The following is a 6,035-nucleotide window of genomic DNA, read 5'->3' on the forward strand; positions in this document are numbered from 1 at the left end:
TCAACATGCCTGATCTAATGGAAAAGAAAATCTAGGTTTGTTTTCAGGTTATTTTCTTTTGAACAACATCTGTTATTTTTTCCATTTTGGATAAATCAGATATTAAGCACTCCTAGATGAACCAACTCAGATGAAATGGCTGCTCTTTCTGTATCTAGGGGATACAGAACTGGTTGCCAATGGCAACTGATGGATTGATGGAAACAGGAGAAACCTGAACAGAAGACAGTGCATATTGAAAGGCAACCTGAACAGACACGAGTAGTCCCTTATCAGTTGATGTATTGTATGTGGAATCTGATGATCACTGGTTTTAATGGATTTTTATGAAGCTGTAAAGAAGCTCTACCTCATTTTAAAATGTTCATAAGCAGAACATAAAACTCGTGAAGAATGATGTGATTTCAGTGTCTATTTTTAGGGGTAAATTCTCAGAGTAGTTCTAGAAAAATTATGATCAAAGTTTAATTTGCCTAGTTACACCTGAAGCGAAAAATGCATGTTCCAATGACATTGAAAGCCAAACATTATTTAGATTATGTAATATCTTTTTTTTTTTTTTCCTGGCAGAACCCTTATATATAACTTACGTCTTTTACAGTTTAGTTTTTTTACAATTAAAGAGTTACGTTTTCAGAGATGCACACATAGTCAATAGCAAAAGTTTCTTTTGTCAAAATAAGAGCCCATTCCAACATATTTTTCCAGGGAATGTGATTTTCAATCAATGACTTTGTTTTCTTAAAGAAAAAAGATATCTCTGATTCACATTAGTTAATGCATGCACGTTTGGAGTAACACAGAGTTGCTAACAACAGCAGTTCTCCAGGTAACAAAGTGCTTAAATTTATGACTGACAGTATATCCTGGCAATAGACTTTTTAAAGCAAAGGAGTACTTGCATATGAATCATAGAATCATAGAATGTTTTGGGTTGGAAAGGACCCCTAGAGGTCATCTAGTCCAACCCCCCTGCAGTGAGCAGGGACACCGCTAACTAGATCAGGTTGCTCAGAGCCCCATCCAACCTGGTCTTAAATGCTTCCAGGGATGGGGCGTCCACTACCTCTCTGGGCAACCTGTTCCAAAGGCTACCCTTTTTTGAAGCTATACTGAACTTGGCATTATATGATGATTATATAATTTTTGTATTATTTTCAGTGAAGCCACCAAGGCAAAGGGCTCTGGAGTGGAGGATTGTGCCAGAGGACCCTTCCTAAAGCAGCAAAAACACAAAGCCAAAAGCACAGGGAGAGAGAGGGGACAATGGGATGGCCTACACAGCACCAGGCTTACTGACATCAAATGGGAGCCACCTTTCTCAAAGGGGAAAGGGGGTCTTTGCCCAGGAGCTTGCAGGGCTCATTGACAGGGCTTTAAACTAGATGTGAAGGGGGAGGGGGAATGTATTAGGCTTGCCTGTGACAAGCTAAGGGACAATACATAATGGTTAGAGGGATGGGCTGCTAGTATGAGCCCTCAACCTGTTGCCCAGCGGTGTGCCAGAGACACTGCAGCTCAGTCAAAGTCTTGCAGAGATAAGCTGGGGGCTCCTGAGGTAGTAGGAGCCAACAAGGAAACATCTGTGAAACACCTCAAGGGAAACAAGGGGTGTTCCACTAAGAAGGTAACATGGCCAACAGCTCAGATGAAATGCCCCTACACAAACTGACACAGCATGGGAAACAAAAAGGAGGAGCTGTTAGAATGCTGTGACCTGATTGCCATTACTGAAACTTGGTGGGATGAATCCCATGACTGGAATGTAGCTATTGATGGCTACAGGCTGTTCAGAAGGGACAGGAGAGGAAGGAGGGGCAGAGGTGTTGCCGTTTACATTAAGAAATTAATACAGTGTGAAGAGCTGTCCCTGAAGAATAGCCACGAGCAGGTCAAAAGCTTATGGGTAAGAATCAGAGAGAGAGGCAACAAAGGGAACCTAGTGGTTGGTGTCTACTACAGGCTGATGGATCAAGGGGAGCCAATTGATGAAGCCTTCTTCCTCCAGCTCCAGGAGGCTTGGCGATCACAGGCTCTTGTCCTACTGGGGGACACCCTGACACCTGCTGCAAAACTAGCACAGCAAATTGTCGGCAATCCAGCAGATTCCTAGAATGCATTGAGGACAACTTCTTAAGCCAGGTAATAGACACCCCTACCCCAGGGGATGCGATACTGGATCTGGCGGTCACCAATGCAAGTGACCTTGACTTGATGTCTTGGTTACATCAAGATTGGAAGCGACCTGGGCTGCAGTGATCACACACTGGTGGAGTTCACGTTCCTGAGGGAAATAGGAATGGCAAAGAGTATAGTCAGGATCCTAAATTTTAGGAAAGCAAACTTCTAGCTCTTCAAGGACTACCTGGGATTTGAAAGAAGAATATTAGAGACAATGCGCAGTGGATCACCTAACGAGAAAGGTGAGCAGCTGAGGCTGGGAACATAGAAACGGTTTTAACTAAAGAAAAAAGGCAATACAGGACACGTTCCAGCATATTCTCTCTAGGAGAGCACTGAAATATGATAAAAGGACTTTAAATTGCTTATTGCGATGGGGACAGTTGCATGGTTTCTTTACCTCAGCCCGAGATGTTTTTGATTTGGACCTCTGGGATGATCTGGGAGACGCATTGTGGGATGAGGTCGGCAATGGGTCTAAGGAGGCTGTCGCTTTGAATTTGGCATGGAAACTCATTACCATGGTGCTCAAGGAGCTAAAAGCCGAGATCGGTAGCCTCCTGTGCTGCCGAAGCACTAGACCCAAAGAAAAAAAACAAACCAAAACCACAAACTTATGATTACTGAAACAGTATTTCCCCCTCTGCCTCTTATTCCACCTTTGCCAGAGACATTCTCTCCTGTTGATGCACAGATGATTAGAGAGGAATTGTTTAAGCAAAATCAAGAAACGCAAAAAATCATTCGGAAGTTAGCTGAATTGCCTCCAACTCCATCCGGAGAGGGTCTGTTTGACACAGACATGTTGTTCTTATGAATTGAGTTGTCTAGGCATAACGCTGAAGTGCAAAAGCTAATAGATCGATTGGCTCACCTGCCTGTGTGACACGATAAGATTTTACCAGGGCTGAAAGAGTTAACAGAGCAAACAGCAAAAGTCCGGGAAGCCCTTGATGGAGGCCAGTATGCAGGAATTCGACCACTAATTGGACAGGAGCAGGAAGGAAAGCTAGGGAGGATAACCAAAGAGGAGCAAAGAGAATTAGAATATTGGAGGAGGATATGTGATGAGAACCAGGCGCAGCAAGCTCTGACCTCAGGGCCCGACCCGCATAGTTCCAACGCTCTCCCTAATCCACAGGGCTCAGATAGGGACCCCCCTGATCCAGTTCAGCGGTGGCTCGGAGTAATTTGAAATGCAATCATCGAAGGGGACTTTACGCCTAATGCTAGTGCCTTCCCTGTTCAGGTGATAGGGGAACATTTGAAGTGATGGCATCTGTCTTTCCAAGTAACCCTTATGTGTGATGGAGCCCTGCTTTCCTGGGGATGGCTGAACACCTGCCTGCCTGTGGGAAGTGGTGAATGAATTCCTTGCTTTGTTTTGCTTGCGTGGGCAGCTTTTGCTTTACCTATTAAACTGTCTTTATCTCAGCCCACGAGCTTTCTCATTCTTACTCTTCTGATTCTCTCCCCCACCCCATTGTGGGGGGAATGAGTGAGTGGCTGCGCACGATAGTCCCTTTTGGCATGAAAGGTGTATCTGAAAACAGAGTTGACAGAATCAGAGTCAGATTTTGTTCGAGTAGTTTTTAAGACACTGTCAGCAATGATATGGGGCTCGAAGGGTTTGAGATAATGACAGGTTTGATTGGAATGTGCTAGATCGAATTTATAGCTGTTATTACTGTTTAGCTATTAATTGGCAGGCTCCTGTGCTTGCTATGGGGCTTGCTTACCTTACTGTATATTAGAGTCCAGTGCTTGTTAGTTGCTGCTTTTTGCTTTTGCTGTTTGCTGTACCGCTGTACTGCTTATCATTAATATGCCTTTAAATTGTTGTAACCCATTATTTGAGTTGCATGTTATAGGAATTACTATAGCAAGAACCACCTGAACCAATGGAGGACAAGCCTTACAAGAAGCAGTGCAAGTGCAGCAAAGCCTGACCTGAGCTGGCTTTGGTGCTCAGTTACTCTATGCAACACACCACTTCTCCTGTCCTGAGTGACCAGCCTAAGAGATGGAGCCCAAAGTCATAGACTAAATTAACTCAATGGACATTTTGTGGACATTTCTGGACATTTTACAAGGGTGGTCCATAGACTAAGGGAATGATATCTGTAATATATTAAAGGATGGGAAAGGGGTGGTTGTTAATGAAGATGTATTGGATGTGTAGGACCTGAGCATGATGTAAATGGTAGGGAATAAGGGGTGGATACTGTCCTGGTTTTGGCTGGGACAGAGTTAATTTTCTTCCTAGTAGCTGGTATAGTGCTGTGTTTTGGATTTAGTACTAGAAGAATGTTGATAACACACTGATGTTTTGGTTGGTACTGGGCAGTGCTTAGACTGGCCAAGGACTTCTCAGCTCTCAGCTCTGCCAGGTGCACAAGAAGCTGGGAGGGGACACAGCCAGGACAGCTGACCCAAACTGACCAAAGGGCTATTCCAGACCATATGACATCCTGCTCAGAATATAAGCTAGGGGGTAATTCACCACTGGCGTGGCTGCTTTGCAGTCCTAGGTACACCACAGTGCATTAAGACCAACAACGGCCCAGGCTACGTAGCCGATGCTACCCAACAATTTCTTACCGTCTAGGGTGTTACTCATACTACAGGCATTCTGGGAAATTCTACAGGCCAGGCTATCATTGAGCAGACACACCGAGTTTTGAAGGGCTTACTTAGGTATAAAAAAAAAAAAATAAATAAAAAGGGGGAGATTGACCTGAGCCCCTATGATCAAGTAATGAAAGCTGTATATGTTATGAACCATCTCCGTCTTACAGGCAATAGGACACTACCCCCTGCTTTAATACATGCCAAAGGCTGCTCCGACACGCCGCAAGTGATGTGGCAGGATCCTGTGAGTGGCACCTGGAATGGCCCCACAAAGCTACTAACATGGGGGAAGGGTTATGCTTGTGTAATTACAGATTCCGGACCATGATGGGTACCAGCAAAATGTATCCGGCCCTGGCTGCAACGTCCCAAGGATGACGGACAACCTCAGATGCCCAAATAACTGTGGCTGTGTTCCTTGGATACAGGTCATCTGTCCGGACTGTGGAGATATTCGCTGGACTGCTGTGAAGGGATGCTTTTTGCACGGAAGGAGCAACAGCAGGATACTGATCATCATGGGGTTCAAGAGCTTAGCAATGGGATTGTTAATATGTATATGGCTAATGGTATGGAAAATGGAGCAGATAGAGGGAGTTACAAGCATTAAGAACTGTAGAAACATGTGGTTAACATAGGCAAATGCAACAGGGCAAACATCCTTCTGCTTATCTTTAGCCACTCCAGGACACCCTTTTAGGACGTGCTTAATAGGGATGCCGTATTTGAACATGAATGATTGGAAGGACTTTGTTAGAAACAACACAATACTAAACGCATCCATAATGAACTCCACTTGCTGTCAGCATTATAACTGCAGTAAGTCACAGCTGCAACGCACCTGTCACAATGGCACAGGGGTGTTAGCAGCTTTGATCACCAAGAACTTGAACGTCTTGTTGCCATGGGACCCACAGGAGTTAGATTTGATGACATCGCTAAATGGTAGTAATGGGTGCTTTACGATGGGAGGAAAGTTTTATAGTCACCATGGCCAATAGGGAAGGGGAAATTGGTCTTGATGGACAAATGTAACTAGCCTGACTCCATGGTATACATACACATCCTCAACCGGCGACTACTGCCTCGTATCTATCGGATCTGAAGCTCTCTGTCGTGGTTTAACCCGGCTGGCAATTAAGCACCATGCAGCCGCTCACTCACTTCCCCCTCCCTCAGTGGGATGGGGGAGAGAATTGGGAAGGAGAAAAAAAGGTTAGAGC

The sequence above is a fragment of the Egretta garzetta genome, unplaced genomic scaffold, assembly GCF_000687185.1.
Source record: "Egretta garzetta isolate BGI_Z169 unplaced genomic scaffold, ASM68718v1 scaffold797, whole genome shotgun sequence".
Classification (NCBI taxonomy): Eukaryota; Metazoa; Chordata; class Aves; order Pelecaniformes; family Ardeidae; genus Egretta; species Egretta garzetta.